Genomic DNA, 18965 nt, shown 5'->3' with positions numbered 1-18965 from the left:
TGGGCCGGCGGGCGGTGGCACAGCGCCTGGCTCAGAGGGACGGGCTGGCAGGGAGGAGACCCGAGCAAAAGCCTCACAGAGGAGGGCGAACCCAGGGAAAGAGGAGCCCTCTGGCCGGAGAACAACTAGGAAGGCTGTTTTAGGCAGAAAGTCTTTTAGCTTACGTGAAGGCATAGCGATGGAGAACGACTTTAAAAGCTTAGTAGCTTTAGAGAATAAGGTCAACAAATGAACAGGAATGTGACATATTAAAATGAAGCAAATCTGTAATTTTGCACCAGGCTTGAGTAAAATACTAAATTAAACCCATCATGTTTAGTCATTAAGCTAAATTCACACCTCTTTTTCCATTTTTCTGTTTTCTCCTGTGAAAAGATTCGAACGAAGTCTATTTTTGTTTTATTTTGGCTTTCAGAAGACATCGACAGTTTAACTCCAGCGGGGCAAATTTTCCAAGCTAGGAGGAAACAAAGACCTGTTTTCTACCTGTGAGGATCTAGTGGAGAGCTCGGTGTGAGTAGCAATCAACTCTGTTTGATTTGCCCTTTGTCTTGGGAAATTGGGAGCAAAACAGTTTTAAATAAGCACCGATTAGGAGTTTCCGATGTAGAAAACACGTAATGAGAATTCCTGTCCCCAGGAATATGTCGCTGTAATGATGTCCAGAGTAAGGAGAGCAGAAATATAGGAATAATTGTAAAACACAGCGTGAGGAATAATTACATAGAATAATATTTTTTCATCGAAATTTTCATTTGTGATCCTGAGAAGCAAAAAAAAAAAAAAAAAATGAACAAGATCTTTTTCTTAATGAACAAGGCAAAGATTGCACTCCTCCAGAGTTCGATTCTCTACCCGAAAATAGTGAGGCGTAATGAACAGGTTTGCGACCCCGTGATTGGACATTCAGATTGAATTTCCACCCCCTAACCCTTCACTGTCTGCATCCAGATTCTTCTGCGCCCGAATCTTACTTGTTGCTCTCGCTTCTGGAATATCTTTCACCTGCCCTAGACTTTAAGGCCAGCGCAACATGCGGAAGAACCTCGTCAAACACGAGACTTGTCACGTTCAGACGGGGACAGTGTTGATCGAAGCGTAGAAGTGCTTTATGGCGGCCTGATTGCTTAGGAAGAAGAACACACTTCGGCAATGTGAAAACGGATTCAGGGCCGGGTTTTGTGGTTGACAGGAAGCGTCCGAGTAGACCGTTGGACTTGTGATAAATTCAGGGAGACCAGCTGGTCAGTCGCGGTCAACAGTCCTCACTCTCAGCGATTATCTCAGTGTTTCTAGGTAGCGCCATCACTTGGAGCTGTCCACGTCTCTTCCTGGCAAACTTACTTTTTGTATTTGCAAAGAAGAAAGAAAGAGGTTCGCCTCGGATCCCACACACGTGCTTCGTAATGATTTAGATGGGAGCGGACAAATTTCACATCTGTCGTTAGCCCTGATTGATTATGGCCGCCTGTGCTTGGGTTGGGTGGTTTCTGAGGCCAGTTCCAGGCTGAATGAAAATTAAGAGTATTCACGCCAGGTAGACACTGGGGAGAAAAGACCTCCGCACGCCAGATTTTTGTCGCCTCTGATTTGGATAACTGCTGATGGGAAAAGCGATTTCACGGGTGGAGGCAAAGGTCTGCACGGATGTGGCCACAGGCTGGGGCACAGCATGGGGGACGTGGCTTATGGGGGGGGGCACTCTCAAAGAGGGCGTCGCCGAATCCGGGCGAGCTGCTCCGTACAGCCCCGGAGACACAAACCACATCCTCGCCCGCGCCGTCCCTGCGGGTCTCTCCTCAGTCCACTCGTGTGTGCGTGGCTGTCCCCGAGACCTTTGCAAGGGATGTGTGAGGTCGCAGCTGTAGTTGTGCTAATGCTAGGACGTTACTCACCTTTGTCTACCTGCGTGGGCATGTCTCCGAGGGTGCCAAAGCAATAATGGGAAAAACAACCCGTTATTACCGCGGATCAAGGTAGGGACACAGACCACACTGGCCATTATTGTCTTTTTCACCGCCAGGTACTCACAGTTAAGACGGGGGAAAAAAAAGCCAGCTCACTTAAGAACATGCTAGATAAGGGCAGTGAAAATCATTAATTTTACTCTCCAGTTTTGAGTACACATCTTATTTGTGTTTTGACAAAATGGGAAACGTGCGTGAGAAACCTTTGCCGTGTAACCAGGACGGTGATGGTGCGGAGGAGACGCACCTGTTCCGTGGTTTGGGGCGAAAGCCCAGCTAACCAGCACTTTGTCCCATTGAATGGTAATTTTACTCAAAGGACAACAGATGATGGTGATTCAGAGTCGAGTATTTGGCAGACATTTCCTGAGACGTAAACTAAACTAGACTAGTGTTACCTCAAGGAGAACAACTGACAGTGTTTGTTGCCAATGAGAATTTGAGCTTTTAAGTAAAAATGAGAATTTTGGAAAACTTGTATCCACCACTATGAGTTTGATGTTTCCTACAACATAGATATTTTTCTGATGAGATCATTGGTGATATAAACCAATGTATTTTGTTTTATATTGTATCATTAAATGTGTCAACATTTGATTATCTGCATAAGTGAGTGAATCATATTTTCAAATGACCGACCATAACAGCCAGGGCTGTCACCGAAAGTTCCTGAAGTAACCTCCACTTGTAGCAAACGGTGACTACTGTGTGGGTCGGGTGCGTCCCAGGTCAAAATATGCACGTTTCCATGGTGATCTTGCTTCTGCAAAGTTCTTCAGGAACGTGGACACATGGGGTTATTTCCATTTTGCTTTGTGAATTCTAGGCAAGTCTCAGCACAACTCTGCTAAATTGCTTTGAACTGAAGGTCTTCAATTTTTAATTCGTCCCGTAATTAAGCTGATTTCCCTTTACTGTTATTCTGTCCTGTCCTTAGATCTCTGGTGAGGCTGCTTATGAGTCAGATGGGTCAAATTTTGTGGGAAAATCAGATAGGGAATTAGCATTTGGTGATGCCTGTTAAAAGTTATCTTGGAGACACTTTAAAAAGAATGCCACGAATATTTTCTCAAAATCGCCTTTCTGGTTGTCAAATGCAATAGGTGAGCAACTGGGCTTATGTCCTGCGAATAGATTCAGAACTTTCCGCTGACTGGCTCCGTGTCCTGTCTCTGCCCCCAAGCTCTCATCCAAGACGTGGCTGTACTGTGCGGGAAAAGGGAAAGTCTGTGGTTGAAGTATTGTAACCAGAGTATTTGCTGACAAAAGACGAAAACCTTTTTAGCCATTAGAAAAATTACTCTGGCTACAGTTTCATGTCTGCCAGGAATTACCGAAATAGACTTTTTTTTTTGAAAACTGGCCATAATTTTAACCATTATGATAAACCACAATGACATCAAAATATTCCTGCAAAATAATTGATACGAAATGCCTTTAAAAGTTTCCTCATCGCTCTATGGCCATGCCGCCCTGAACGTGCCCTATCTCATCTAAGCTAAGCAGGGTCGGGCCTGGTCAGTACTTGGATGGGAGACCACCTAGGGAGACCACCCAGGAAGACCAGGTATAGGCGTAAAAAAAAGAAATTTTTAAAAATGTCATCTTTGGGATTCGTGGCTGCAACATAAAATGCTATGTGAAGAATCTTTGTCGGGCTGCTGCGAATTTGCACTAAGCTTTCAAATTTTATAGATGGAGTTCCACCGCCAACGATTTTCTTCAAACCAGTCTTCAAATACGTGATCCTTAAAGCTTGGTTTTTGCAGTATTCGAAAGCCGATCTGTGTGCATCAAGTTGGAAAGGCTCGGTTTCAAGCATTTGCTAGAATTCTGTTTGGCTGTAGTCGACCCAGGAGAAGCCAGCTGAACAGGAGAGTGAGCTGGACAGGGAACTTCTGGGGAGAGTGTCCGATGACTTTATTCAGTGAATTTCGGAAAATCATTATGTAAGCCCGACAAAGGCCAGGCCGTTGTCCCCGGAGGGTTCTGCTCTACGGCCAGTGCTTGTCACATAGCAAAGGCTCAAGCGATGTTCCGGAACAGATGGAAGATGGAACGGAAGGGAGTGGCGCTCCGGCCCAGTTGGACCCGTGGTCACACGGGTCATTTTAACAGCGTTAATGGAACTTTCGGAAAACGATTGATCACAGCTGCTGAGGCTTACGGTGACAGTGAGTCTGTACTGAAGGTCCTCTTGAGAGGGACGGCGAAGGCAGCTGGGTCTGCCGCCGGGTGACCGGCTCCTCACACGGCGCTCAGAGCGTTCCCTTATTCACGGAGTCTGCATTCACTGAGCGCTTACTGTGTCACCGGCCCTGGTCTAGTGGTGGCGGTACAGAGGAATACAAGGCGAGAAATCCCCGTGCTCCTGAAGCGTGTGTTCTAGTAGGGGAGAAAAAACCCACAATTAATATACTGTTTACGTTACTATACTTTGTCCATTCTGAGATGGAGACCAGGCCGTGGAGGAGAACAGGGAAGGAGGCTCGAGGAAACGAGGTCGAACACCGAGTGGCCGGAGAAGACCTCACCGGGGAGGACGTTCGCGCAGGGGCCTGAGGGCGTGAGGAAGGGAGTCGGCCGTGTATTCGCGAGAAGAACATTTCAGGCCGGGAGAACAGCGAGGGGGCAGCGCCTGCGGCTGGCGTGTGCCCGGCCCTGCGCGCGCGGCGTCGGGGCGGCGCGGGCTCCGAGATTAGCGTTGCGATTAAGCAGAAGCCAACTGAAGTGGGAAATAGAAAATTGAAAGTGATGGTCGCGGGCTTCGATAGCCCATCTCAAGAATGGGAAAAACAGCCAGACCAAAGTCGGCAGGCGTGGAGAGCCCGCGAACCAGTCTGCTAACCAGCCGGACCTAACTCACGCCTGCAGCACATTCAGACGGCAGCAGCAGAACAGACAGCTTCTCAAGTGCTATGGAACGTTCTCCAGGGCAGACCACGTGCCGGGCCATGAAAGGAGTCTCAAAAAATTTAAAATAGTCGAATTCATACAGAGTGTGTTCTCAGACCACAATGGAAGCGGAAGGAAAATTTTGGAAATCGCAACGTGGAAATTAAATGACACACTGTAAGTTACCAATGGATCAAAGAAGAAATAATAATAGAAATTTAAAAATACTTGGTGATGAACGAAAAGGAAATATAGCAGAATTTATAGGATACAGTGAAAGTGATTACAGGGAAATTTATAGCTGTAAATTCTTTTTTCATTGAGGTATAATTGACATATAACATATTCATTTCAGGAGCACAGCATAATGATTCAACATTTCTACATGTTGTGAAATGATCACGATAAGTCTCATTAACATCCATCACCATACATAGTTATGACATTTCTTTTTCTTACAATGAGAACTTTTAAGATCTATCTTGGCAACTTTCGGATGTGCAATACAGTATAATTAACGATAGCATGCTATATATACATTATGTCCCCATGATTTATTTTATAACTGGACATTTGTACCTTTGACTCTCTACGCACTTTGCCCACCCATCACCCCCCTGTAAATCTTATATTAGAAAAAAAATCTCAAATAAGTAACTTTACACCCTTAGAATGTAGAAAAGGAATAAAAACAAAACCTCGAGCGAGCAGAGGGAAGGGGATAATAAAATAGCGGAGAGGATACAAATGAAAGAGAAAACGGAAAACCAGCAGAGGAAGTAAACGAAGCCAAAAGTCGGGTTTTTGAAAACGTCGACAGGAGTAAACTTTTAGCTACGCCGACCAAGAGAAAAAGAGCGAAAACTCAAATTATTAAAACCAAGAATGAGAGAGGGGGTGTCACTACTGACTACAGAAATTACAAGGATTATAAAGGAATTCAACAAACAACTGTATGTCAACAAATGAGGCAGTTTACAGTAAATGGATAAATTGCCAGAAAGACACAAGGTAGTGAAACCAACTCAAGAAGAAATAGAAGATCTGAATAGACCTATAACAAGTAAAAGGATTGAATCAATAACTTAAAATCTTCCCACAAAGAAAAGTCTAGGCCCAGACGATCTCACTGAAGAAATCTACCCAATATTTAATAAAAAAACGGATTACAAATCCTTTACAAACTTTTCCAGAAAACAGAGGAGGATGAAAATTTTCCAACTGATCCTATGGGTTGTGTTACCTAATGCCAAAACCAGACAGAGATGTTACAGGGGAAAAAACTACAAACCAGTATCTCCCATTTATGTAGATGGAAAAAAAAAAATTAAAACACTAGCAAATGACTCCAACAGCATGTACCAAAGATTATACATCTCGACCAAATGAGGTTTATCCCAAGAATGCAAGGCTGGTTTTTAACATCCAAAGGTAAATTACTATAATATATTAATAAAATAAATGACAGAACTACATGATTACAATAGATACAGAAAAGTGGACAAATTAGGAATGGAAAGGAACTTCATTTGCATGGTAAAGAGCATTTATGAAAATCCTACTGCTAACATCTTACTAAATGGCAAAAGACTAAAAGATTTTCCCTTAAATCGCAAGCAAGATGTCACCATGCTGTACGTTACATCCTTTCTGGTCAACATCGCACTAGAGTTTCCAGCCTGAGTGTTTGGGCAAAGACACATAAAGGCACCCAGCTTGGAAGGAAGGAAGTTAAACTTCCTGTATGTCCAGATGATGTAAGCTTGTATACAGGAAAATCCTGAAGAGGCCACTCTAAAGCTATTAGGAATAAACTAGTTCAGCGGAATCACAGGATACAAGTCAGTATACAAAATCCAGTTGTACTTCTGTATGCTGGTGATTAATAGTTCAAAGATAACCTTAAGAAAGCCATTCCAGCCACAGTAGCATCAGAGAGAGTGACGTGCTTTGGAATAAATGCGGCAAAAGCGAGAGACTCCTATACTTAAATTACAAAACATTGCTGAAAGCAATTGAAGATCTAAATAAGTGGAAGAATATCTTATGTGCGTGATTGAAAGAATATTGTTAGATAGCAAAACAACAACAAGAAAAAAAAAACCCCGAAGCCAATGGTTTGTATATTCAATGCAAAGCCTAATAAAATCTCTATTTTTTTTTTTTTTTGGCAGACATTGACATGCTAAAATTCTTATGGAAGTGCAAATGACCCAGCTGAGAGCCAACAATTTTGAAAAAGAAAGTTTAAGGCCCTACCTCCAGATTTCAAAACTTAATTCAAAGTTACGGTAATCAAGACAGCTGTACTGACATAAAGATAGACTGTAGATCAAGAACAGAGTTCAGAAGCCCACATATAAACCTTTACATTTATGGTCATTTGATTTTTGCTAAAGGAACTAAGAAACTCTAATGAGGAAGAAGGAGTCTTCAAAAACGGTTCTGGAACAATCGAGTATAAACATATGGCCCCCAAAAGAGATGAAGTTAGACCCCAACCTCACACCATATCCCAGAATTAACTCAAAATGGATCACAGACTTGAATGTAAGAGCTAAAAGTATAAGCATTAGGGGAAAAAAAAGGATTTTGTGACCTTCGTTAGGGAATGATTTCTTAGAAATAACAGAGGAAGCACAGCGGTAAAAGAAAATATAATAAATTAGACTTCTCAAAATTAAAACTTACATTTCAAAAAACACTTTCCAGAAAGTGAGAAAACCCACAGAATGGGAGAAATATTTGCAAATCATATATTCAGTAAGGGATTTATATCTAGGGTATATAAAAAACTTAACTCAAAAATAAGAAGACCCAATTTATTTCAAATAGACAAAGGGTTTGCACAAGCATTTCTAAAAAGTAGATATACCAATGGTCAATAAATATATGAAAATATGCTTAATAGTAGTAGTAACTAAGGAAACGCAAATTGAAACCACAGTGATACTGCTCTACACCCACTCTCATGGCTATCATAAAAAAGACATTAATGAGTGTTGGCAAAGATGTGCAGAAAATGAATCCCTCATACACTGCTGATGAGAAGTAAAATAGCACAGCCGCTTTGGAAAATAGTTTGGCATTTCCTCCAAAGGTTCATTGTAGAGTAACCATATGACCCAGTGATCTCTGCCAAGGAGAAATAAAGACGCATGTTCGCACAAAGATTTTTAGGTTGACTATTCGGAATAGCAATACTCATAGTAGCCAAAAAGTGGAAATAACTCAAGTGTCCATCAGCTGGTGAATGGATAAAGGAAATGTAGTACATCCATATGATAGATGATTTGACAGGAAATAGGAATGAAATAGTGATATTTGCTACAACATGAGCGAGCCTCAAAAACATGATCAGTGAATGAAGCCAGACATTAAAGAACATGTAGTCTCCTTATATGAAATATCTGGGATAGGCAGACCTATGGAAATAGGAAGTAGATTTGCGGTCGCCTAAACTTAGGGGAGGGGGAAGGAATTAACGGCTGTTGGGTACCAGGTTTGTTTGGCGGATGATAGAAATGGTCAAAAATTGGGTTGTGGTCATGGCTGCACAGGTCTGTGAACACAGTAAAAACCATCGAAATGGGTTAACTTTGTGGAATACGAATTATATCTCAAAAAGCTATTTAAAACAAATAAACACTGTCTCTTGTCCAGAGAGGCCTTCGCCCTGAGTGAGTGTGGGACATAAATAACTGAGCTAACAAGATGGCCACCAAGACCTTGAAGATGGAATGGTGTGAAGGTAAATAATGGATTTCAGCATTGCCTTTTTTTTTCCTCCTCAAATATTTTAATTAATTCTTAAGAGGCATTATAGAATTTTTAGCCATACCTATCTGAGTCACATTTATTTATTTTCTTTTTTCTCCCTTTATCCATATTTTAAAGGGAAAAAATTTTTTAGAATTTTGAGTGAGTGGCATTTCTTTTTAGTAATCAAAGAAACATGTCTTTAGCCCCCATCTAAGGAATGTAAGGACTTTCACTCGGCACAGTGTTTTCAGGGTCTGTCCATGACACAGTATCAGTAAGAATGTCAGTTCTTTTTATGGCAAAGTGGTATTCCGTTGTATGGATAGACTCATCCGGTCATCCGTTGGCGTCCATTTGTTGTCCCGCCTTCCGGCTATCGTGCATAAAGCCGCGGCGAGCGTCGGCGTGTGTGTATCTGTCCCAGTTCCTGTTTCCAGTGCTTCTGGGCGGTTCAGCTAAGAGTGGGATCGCCGGGGCGTGCGTTCGCTCTCCGTTTATCTTTTCGAGGACCCACCCACCTGTCGTCCGCGGCACCTGCATCATGGCACGTTCTCACCAGCGCTTCCCGGTGTCCCCGTCTTCTGCACCCTAGTCAGCTGTTGTCCTTTCCCGTTTTGGTTCGCATGTCCCCGAAGACTAATGATGTTAAGGGCCTCTTCTTGTGTTTAGTGGCTATTGGCATATCTTACTTGGAGAAACATCTATTCAGGTCCTTTGCTCATTTTGAATTTGTGTCGTCTTTTGTTGTTGAGTGGTGAGGTTTCTTATATACTCTGGATACTGAATCTTTACCACATGTATAATTTCCAAACATTTTCTCCCATTCCATCGTGTTGTCTTTTCGCTTTCTTAACAGTGTCCTTAGATGCACAAAAGTTTTAATTTAGATGAAATCTTATTTATTTTTTCTTTTGTTGCTTGTGCTTTTTGTCTCATGTCTAAGAAACCATTGTCAAATCTAAGGTCATGACGATGTCTCTCTATTTTTTCTAAGAGTTTTATAGTTTTAGGTATAGTTAGGACTTTGATATAGTTAGGGATGATTTTTATAATGGTGTGAAGTAAGAGTCCAACTTTATTCTTTTACATACGGATATCCAATTGTCCCAGCACCGTTTGTTGAAAAGGTGATTCTTTTCCTAAGAGATCTGGGCGCCCATTGAAACATTATGGGTTAACTTTTGGAACCTCAATTCCATTCCATTGAACTATAGGTTTATTCTTACACCAGTACCACACCGTTTTGGTCACCGTGGCTTTGTAGTATGCTTTAAAATAGGAAGATGTGAGGTCTCTAACTTTGACCTTTTTTTTAAAGATTTCTTTGGTTATTTAGAATTTCTTGACATTCCACATAAACCTTATCCATTTCTTGTCCAACTTGTCCATTTCTTAGGGGAAAAGGCAGTTGGAATTTGATAAGAATTGCACTGAATCTGTATGTCACTTTGGGGATTATTGCCATGTTAATAATATTAGTTCTCCAGTCCATGAACAAAGACATCTTTCTATTTATTTAAGTCTTCTTTTATTTCAATAATGTTTTGTAGTTTTTAGAGTGCAAATCTTGAACTTCCTTTGTTAAATTTATTCTTGTCTTTTATTCTTTTTGATGGTTTTTATAAATGGAATTATTTCCTTACTTTCCTTTTAGGATTGTTCATTGGTAGTGTATAGAAACACATCTAATTTTTGTATGTTGGTATTGCATTCTGTAATTTTACTGAAGTCATTTATTAGCTCTAAACTTTTTTGTGTGGATTCTTTAGGAGATACTATATAAAAGGTCATATAACTCAAAATGGATTAAAGACTTAAATATAAGACCCCAAACCATAAAACTTCTAGAAGAAAACATAGGCAATGAACTCCGATATTGCTGCTAGTGATTTCTTTTCAAATATATCTCTGAGGGCAAGGGAAACAAAAGAAAAAATATGTAGGACCACATCAAACTAAAAAGTTTTTGCACAACAAAACGAAAAGACCGCCTACTGAATGGTCGAAGATATTTGCTTATGATCCATCTGATAAGGGATTGATATTGAAAATATATAAAAATCTCATGCAACTCAACAACAACAAAAAAACAAACAATAAAATTAAAAATGAGCAGAAGACCTGAATAGATATTTCTCCAAAGAGGACATGCAGATTGTCAATAGACATACGAAAAGATGCTCAAGGTCACAAATCATCAGAGAAATGCAAATTAAAACCACAACGAGCTGTCACCTCACACCTGTCAGAATGGCTGTCATCAATAGATCAAAAAACAAGTGTTGGTGAGGATGCGGAGAAAAGGGACCCCTCGTGCACTGTGGGTGAGATTGCAAACTGGTACAGCCGCTATGGAAAACAGTCTGGAGGTTTCTCAAAAAATTAAAAATGGATCTACCTTATGACCCAGCAATTGCACTTCTGGGTAGTTATTCAAAGAAAACCAAAAGAATGATTCTTAGAGATCTCTGCACCCCTATGGCAGTGCTATTCACAATAGCCAAGACATGGAGGCAACCTAAATGCCCATCGGCAGACGACTGGATAAAGAAAGTGTGGTTCACATACACAATGGATTATTACTCAGCCATAAAAAAAAAAAAAAAAGAAAAATTAAATCCTACCATTTGCAACGACATGGATGGACCTAGAGGGTATTAATGCTGAGAAAAATAAGTCAGGCAGAGAAAGATAAATACCACGTGATTTCACTTATATGCAGAATCTAATGGACGAAAAGAAAAAACTAATTAAAAGCGGACTCACAAATGTAGAGGACATTCTAGTGACGGCTGGGGACGGGGGAGGGGGCTGGTTGAGGGCCTGGGAGAAAGGCGAAGGGTTAAAGAAGTATGAATCAGTAGTTGATGGATAGTCACGGGGATGGGGAGCATGGCATAGGGCAGTGATCCCCAACCTTTGTGGCACCAGGGCCCGGTCCTCCTATGAGAATCTTAGCACCTGAGGATCTGAGGCGGAGCTGAGGCGGTGATGCTGGCGCTGGGGGTGGCTGCAGGTACAGATGGAGCTTCCCTCGCTTCCGCCGCTCACCTCCTGCTGTGCGGCCCAGTTCCTAACAGGCTACGGACTGTACCAGTCCATGGCCCAGGGGTTGGGGACCGCTGGCATAGGGAATGTCGTCAGCAATAAAGCGATGGTTAGGTGAGGAGCTAGCGGGTGATGGAGTGATCGGGGGGTGGGGGGCATCGCCGCATGAACTGTATAAATGTCTGACCAAGGTGCGGTACACTCGAAACTAATAATAAAATAACATAAAATGCTAAAACAGGGTCCTGTAATCTGCGAGTAGTTTTACTTGCCCTTTTCCTGTTTGGATGCCTTTTATTTCCTTTTCTTGCCTGATTGCTCTAGCGAGGCCCTTCAGTGCTGTGTGGACTAGAACTCAGTGGAAGTTGGCAGTTTTTCCTTGCTCCTGATTATACGGGGAGAGCTTTTGGACTTTTCACCATTAAGTATGTTAGTGGCAGGTTTCCATGTTGAGGAAGTTGTCTCCTACCCTTAGTTCGTTGAATACGTTTATATGCAAAGGTGTCGAATTGTGTTAAATGCTTTTTCCTCTTTGACTGAGCAGAGCATGTGGCTTTTGACCCCTTCATGATATTAATGTGCTTTGGATTTAGTTTACTCTGATTTGTCTGGTTTCTTGGGGTGCACCATTAGGTCATTGATTTGAGATCTTTTTACTTTTAAGGTAGTCGTCTGCAGCTGTGAAGTTCCCTCTGAGCCCTATTTAGCTGCATCCCATGGGTTTTGGTATTTTGTATTTTCACCTTCATTCACCTCAGAGCGTTTTCTAATTTATCACGCGATTTCTTCATTGACCCAATTGTTTAAGCGTGTGTGGTTTAATTTTTAGATATTTAAAAATTTCCAGGTTTCTTCTGTTATTGACTTCTAGCTTGCTTCCATTATGACCAGATAAGATACTTTGATTTCCATCTTTTTAAATTTATTAAGACTCATTTTGTGGCTTAACATATAGTCTATTCTGGAGAATGTACCATGCGCACTTAATTAAGAAGGATGTGTGTTCTGCTGTTTTGAGATGGAATGTTCTCATTTGTCAGTTAGCTGTAGTTGGTTCATAGTGTTGCTCAGGTCCTTGGTTTCCTTGGAGATCTTTTGTCCAGTTGGTCTATCCATTATTGAAAACCGTGTATCAAAATCTCCAACTATTATTGTAGCATTATCTATCTCTCCATTTAATTTCGTCTGTTTTTGCTACGTACATTTTGGAGCTCTTTTATTAGACATCTTTATTAGGTGCTTCGTGTATTTTGGAACTATTTTATTAGGTTTTCTATTCAGAGCACCTCATATATTTTGAAGTTCTTTTATTTGGAGTGCTTTTATTGGATGTAATTATTATAGCTTCTTGATGGGTTGACCCTTTTATCAATATATAATGTCTTTTTCGTCTCAAATTTTGTCTTTCTTATTTTCTAACATTTTTTTCTTAATGTCAGTTTTATCTGACTTCATAAGAACTAACTTCTCAAATAGAGAACTAACCAGCATTTAATGAAATAAGCCATGAAGTTATCAAGGTTCCCAAGATTGTATCAGTGTGCTCACGGCGGCAATGGACGGCTCGCTCACATGGTTATAGTCACAAAGACCAAGACATAGTCTCAGACACCAACAGCAAACTCAAGAATAAAATTATTTTTGTTCAGAAATCCATGTTTATGGGATATTCGATGTTTTACTATCTCGGAGATCTAAACCAGTTAGGCTGACCCTGTTATTTTCGGCGTATCTCAGAGTGCACAGTGCTTGGCTTTTTTCCCTGACGGCTGACTGCGAAGTGCTCGGTCATTTCGCAGACAGAGCAGTGTGTCCCCGTGGGCTTTGTGCGTTCCCGCCTCTGGTCAGGTTCCTGCCACCGAGACGTGGATTTGACGGCAGAGTTGGCTTGTAATTTTTGTTTTTGTTATTTTTAAATTCAGTAGCATTATGTTTTGTGTTATTTCACTCACAGGAGTAACCACGGTTGTTTTTCCAGTAAGTACTTTTAATGATTATCAAAAATTCTGCCATGTAATATGAAGATTTAAAAATACACTTTCAGGGCGGAGGGGATTTTGTTCAGCCCTTAGGGTTTTAATTCTCTTTTATGTTTCGAAGTATTTTACTGCTCTTATCAGATCTGTTGGGACTGGGACTTGAGAAGCTAATGAACTCCAGCGTGTTGGCTGGAAGTAGCTATGAAGGGAAGGCTCCCTATGTTTGGTATCGTCTTTGGCCTGCAAGGAAGCAAGAAACTCAAAACATGTGTAAGGGGAGGGTTTCTTAAGCCGGAGAGCATAGAACAGGCAAGTTTTCCTGGGAGCAGCTTGTGGGTTATCACGTTCACATGTAAATCAGCCCTTAAGAGTGGGATAAAACACTTAAATGCACATCCTCTGAGCATTTCGAAATAGACTATCTTTTTTATCTCTGTGTAAGGAAGAAGGACTTAAACACACAAAAAGTTCTAATTGGGAAGATTGACCCCTCTGACTAGGTTAAAATTAAGAACTTCTGTTCATCAAGAGACGCCAACAGGAGAGGGCAAAAACGGTCTGCATGCGGAGAGGAGGTGTCCGCAACACACGCATCTGACAAAGAAAGCAGTGTTCAGGTTACTCATGTAAAACAAGCAGAAAGAGGCAAAACAGCCAACGGAAGATCTGCCCCGGCCATGACAACAGATTCTTCACAGGAAGAAGAGACAGAAACGGTGAATAAATATATTAAAAATCACTCACCTTCATTAGCAGTTAAGGAAATGCCGATCAAGACCTCAGTAAAATGTCACATAAAAGCCGCTAAATTGGCTAAATTAAGATGTATGATCACAAGGCTCGTCTGGTGGGACAGTGAACACATGCACCGCTTGGGACGCAGTTTGGCAATGTCTTAACAGTGGGACAGTCACAGCCCGCAGCGCCGCTAGAGGGCGCCCGTGCAGCGCGTGCGCATGCGCATGAGGGCGCACGTGCGCAGGCCTTCGCGGCGCGTCTCCCACTGTTGGCGCCAGTTCGACGTGCAGAGGAACCCCTAGTTTGGGGCGTGGTGAGGAAGGCGTATGTATTCAGTGCACACAGCTCAGGCGTGGCACAGCACAGCCGCGGGACAGCTCAGTGGTGTCCCTGCTCAGTTATGGGACCGCATGGCTGGAACCGGGGCGAGCGCCTTCCCCGCTCGACAGCTCTGCCCCAGCCCTGCCCGCCCCGTGCTCTGACAGGGACACAGCTTCGTGGGTCGGCGTCAGCTGGGAACAGGAGCCTTCCATCTCGGTGGGAAGGGAAGTGGGCGCTCTCAGCTAGCCGGGAGGTGACTTAGACAGAGAGGCGGCTCTGCCCCTGGTCCCCGATTGGTCCTTCCCTACGGAAACGGGGGCTCCAAATCCCCACGGTTTGATTGGTCCAAAAAGAACTGTCCTTATTGGCTGGAATGGAGCTGCTCTTATTGGTTGGTGGAGATGCTGGCGGGGATGACAGCTGCACAGCTCTGATTGGACAGGAAAAGTCAGTCCTGTTGATTCCAGGAACTCTACAAGGACTGGCTCAAATGACAGGAACACAGTGCAGGCTTCTCCCTGAAGCTGGGCTTGCGGGTGGGCCCCTATTGGGAAACAGCTGCGAGGCTCTGTTTTAAAATTTGAGCCCAATTAGCCATTAGAAGACCTTCTTGGTAGTTGTCTTCTTTCTCAGGCTCGACGGATGAGAAGGTCTATGTTTCTGGCCCATCGCTAAAGTCACACAGAATTTCACTTTATGTGCATAATGCATAGAGAAAGTGCTTAAAATGAACCAAGAAGATTTTCATAAAACTACTCATTCTTTTTTTTGGGATAATTTTGACATATCTCACTGGCAAGTCACCTTTAATAAAATATAAACCGAAAATAGAATTTTTTCTTCCTTATCTAGACTACTTAATTTTGTTCTCCTTTGCTATTGTCTAGTTCCAAAAGAAGAAGCTTGCTGTGAAATTTGTGGGAAGGATGCTATTCTGAGTTTAATTTCATTATGTAGAAACCCAGTGAAAATCCAGTAGAAAGAATGTAGATATTTCTAAAAGATACTAGTAACTCTTTGAAAAATAAAGACTTCGTAGACATAATTTCTCTAAAATAGAACATTCAGCCATTAGAGTTAGAAATTGAATAAATGAATGAGTGAATGAATAGTTTATTCAAAATGCATCATTAATGAATTGGAAGTAATTGTCTATGCCATTTCATTCTAAAACTATTCCTCTAAGGAATCATTAGCAGTATATGGAAGACTTAAAAAATGATACCCAAGCCCCAGTTAAATCTGATACTCTAGAAAAAGAGATTTAGCTATGATAGTAGTTCTTAAAAGCCCTAGGTTTTTCTAAACCGTAATGGGTTTGTGACCCACAGAGCTATGCCTTGTACTCAAATTGGGGTCCAAGGACAACATTACCTGGGGGGGGGGGTTAGCATTCAGAATCTCAACCCTGCGAGACCGGCCGCATCTGAGTCTGATGTTTAATAAATACCCTAGGTGAAGCGTAAGATGATCAAAGTTAGGGAAACTTTGGGCAGTCAGTTCCTTTCCATCCTGCTACATCTTGGATCAAGATATATTGGGGACAGGTCTTTCTCTTTAAGATTCTTGTTCTCTCTTTAGCCTACAAGCAGCTCGAGCACCATTTTGGTAAATCCAGCCATAACGAAACATTCAAATACATAGGTACATGAAAAGGTGCTCAAACATCACTAGTCATCATGGAAATGCAAACTGAAACCACAGTGAGATATCACCTCACACCTGTTGGAACGGCTGTCATCAAAAAGACAAGAATCTAAAAAAAAGAAGCTCATAGATACAGAGAACAGATCAGTGGTTGCCAGTAGTGAGGGATGGGGGCGAGAGGGGGGTGAAGGGGTCAAAAGGTACAAACTTCCAATTATAAATCAGTTAAGGGAATGCACTGTACAGCATGGCGACTACAGTAATAATACTGTGTTGAGTATTTGGAAGTTGCTAAGAGAGTAAATCTTAAAAGTTCTTGTCACGAGAAAAACTGTAACTGTGGCGACGGATGTTAACTAGACTTATTTTGGTGATCATTTTGCAAAAATATCTATACCAAATCATTATGTTGTACACCTGAAACTAATATAATATGTCGATTATATCTCAATTTTAAAGAAATCGATGTTCCACCTCCCAGGGGGAAGGCAGTGCCTCCAACCCTGACGTGGAGTGTGAAGTAGCAGTCATCCTGACCCGTCACCCATCCTCAGGAGTCCTGTGAAGCCTACTTCAAGCTCTGATGCTTCATACTTTTACAGTGATCGCTAAAGGTTAAAAAAGTTATTTTCTATTATAGAAAACTCATGTAAAACAGACTAATATAATGAACCGTCGTGTACTAATGACTCAGTATCAGTAATTACCAACTCATGGCTAATGGCTAATCTTTTTTCATCCAGACCAACACCCACTTCCTCCTCTTCTAAATTATTCTGAAGCAAATCCCAGTCATCAGCTTATTTCATCTATAAATATTTCAGTATGCATCTTAAAAGACATAACCCAGATACCATTATGACACTCTAAATAATTAACAGTCCCTTGATATCATCAGTATCTCTATACTGATCACATTTTCTCCAGTTGTCTTATAATTTTTAAATAGTCCAGTCAAGATTCAAGTAAGGATCGCTCATGATAGTTTGGATATGTCATTTAGATTTCTTTTAATGTATTTTCTTCAAAATACTTTTCTCCCCTTGCAATTTATTTGTAAAGTAAACCAGTGTGTCCTATAGAATGTTCCAGAGTTTGAATTTTGCTGATTGTAACTTCATGGTGTTATTTAACATGCCCCTCTGTTCTATTTCCTGTGGCTTCTTAGATTGATAAAGATTTAATGAACGAACTCATTAAATGTTCATTATGGCCCATCGTGTCACGCCTCTTTGGTAGGCCATAAGGAGGGGTGCCGTCGGCCTGTCGCGGTTCCCCGTCTGGCTGGAACTAGGGCACCCGGTGCAGGGTGCAGGGTGCAGGGTGAGGTCCTGGTGGCGGGGTGGGGCGGGGCAGAGGACTCTCAAGGGGCTGGGCGCCGCTGCGCCCGCCTCTCCCGCCTCGGTCCCGGTGCACCCTCGGCTCAGAGCGGGGGAGGCGTTTCCGTCTCTGCTCGGCCTCCCTCCGTCGCGTCGTGCTGGAGACATTTCTGGCACCGGAGAGAATCGAAGGACCTTCTACTTTGTGGGGTGGAAAGGTGGTGTTTATTCCTGGCTTTCCACTCATCCCTGAGACCCAGTTCCAATCCGGGGCGCGGCGTTCCGGGTTCCCCCACTCCGGCCCCGTGGGAGGGCGACAGCCGCGGACCCCACGCGTGCTCCCGGCGCGCTCCCGTTCCGTAGACTCTCGGGTATCTTCGACCCGTTTCCCCCGGAACGCGCCGGTTCCTCCAGGGAGCAAGCTGCGCGTTCTTCGTTTTCTAGCACATTCTTGGCGGGAGACAGAGGGCGCCCTGGGACCGGGGCTCGGGGCCGGTGAACAAGGGACGGTGCAGAGGTGCGGGCGGCGAGCGAGACCCGCACCCCAGGCTCGGGGACGGGCGGGGGGACGGGCGCAGGGCGGGGACGGTCCGCGTGCAGCTCACGGTGCGGGGGACGCGGGGGCCCCGGCTTAGCCACCCAGCTGCCCTTCCTCCCGCCTCCGACCTCCTGCTCACGTCTCCCATTGGCCGAACCGAGCCAGAATCCGGGGTCGAGGGAGCCTGTCGGTCCAGGCCAGGCGGGGAGCCCCCGGCGCACAGAGCCGCGGGGAGCAGGGTGCGGGGGTGCGGTGCGGGCCCTGGAGGGACGTGGGGAGGTGGGGGGGGAGGGCGGGAGCACGGGAAAGAGGTCGGACCTAACGGCCCCGGACCCCGTTCCTGCAGCACGTCGCAGGGCCAGCGGACGACCACGGCGCCCTCCGCCGCCCGCCGCTCCTCGCGCGCCCTCCTTCCGCCCGGCCGAGGCCCGCGGGCCGCTCGGCAGGACGGCCCGGCCCTCGTGTGGCCCCGGTCCTTGGCGCGCCGCCTTCTGGGTCGGCCCCCTTCCCGTCCACCGCTAACAAGAGGCGCCTGGGTGAGCCCTGCGTCGCTTCTCCCGGGGTCGGCCCGCGAGTCCGCCTCCCCGGCCTCCCCGGCGTCCCCGGCGTCCCCGGCCTCCCCGGCGTCCCCGGCCTCCCCGGCGTCCCCGGCCTCCCCGGCCTCCCCGGCCTCCCCGGCCTCCCCGGCGTCCCCGGCCTCCCCGGCCTCCCCGGCCTCCCCGGCGTCCCCGGCGTCCCCGGCGTCCCCGGC

General features: G+C 44.0%; 1 long non-coding RNA gene across 3 annotated transcripts in view; it reads left to right on the top strand.

Annotated features, from left to right (window-relative positions):
* The window catches only part of LOC107498596, a 42093-nt gene that overhangs the window by 9742 nt on the left and 13386 nt on the right, over positions 1–18965 (top strand). For 2 of the 3 annotated variants that reach the window (XR_004953272.1, XR_004953273.1), the window contains 2 exons: positions 416–513; positions 8526–8613. This is a non-coding gene — a long non-coding RNA (uncharacterized LOC107498596). The remainder of the gene's footprint in view (positions 1–415; positions 514–8525; positions 8614–18965) is intronic. The other variant, XR_004953274.1, reaches the window with a different exon arrangement.

Source organism: Rousettus aegyptiacus, unplaced genomic scaffold (genome assembly GCF_014176215.1).
Source record: "Rousettus aegyptiacus isolate mRouAeg1 unplaced genomic scaffold, mRouAeg1.p scaffold_m13_p_11, whole genome shotgun sequence".
NCBI lineage: Eukaryota > Metazoa > Chordata > Mammalia > Chiroptera > Pteropodidae > Rousettus > Rousettus aegyptiacus.
The sequence above is the reverse complement of the archived record's forward strand: the minus strand, read 5'-3'. Positions and strand labels throughout refer to the sequence as shown.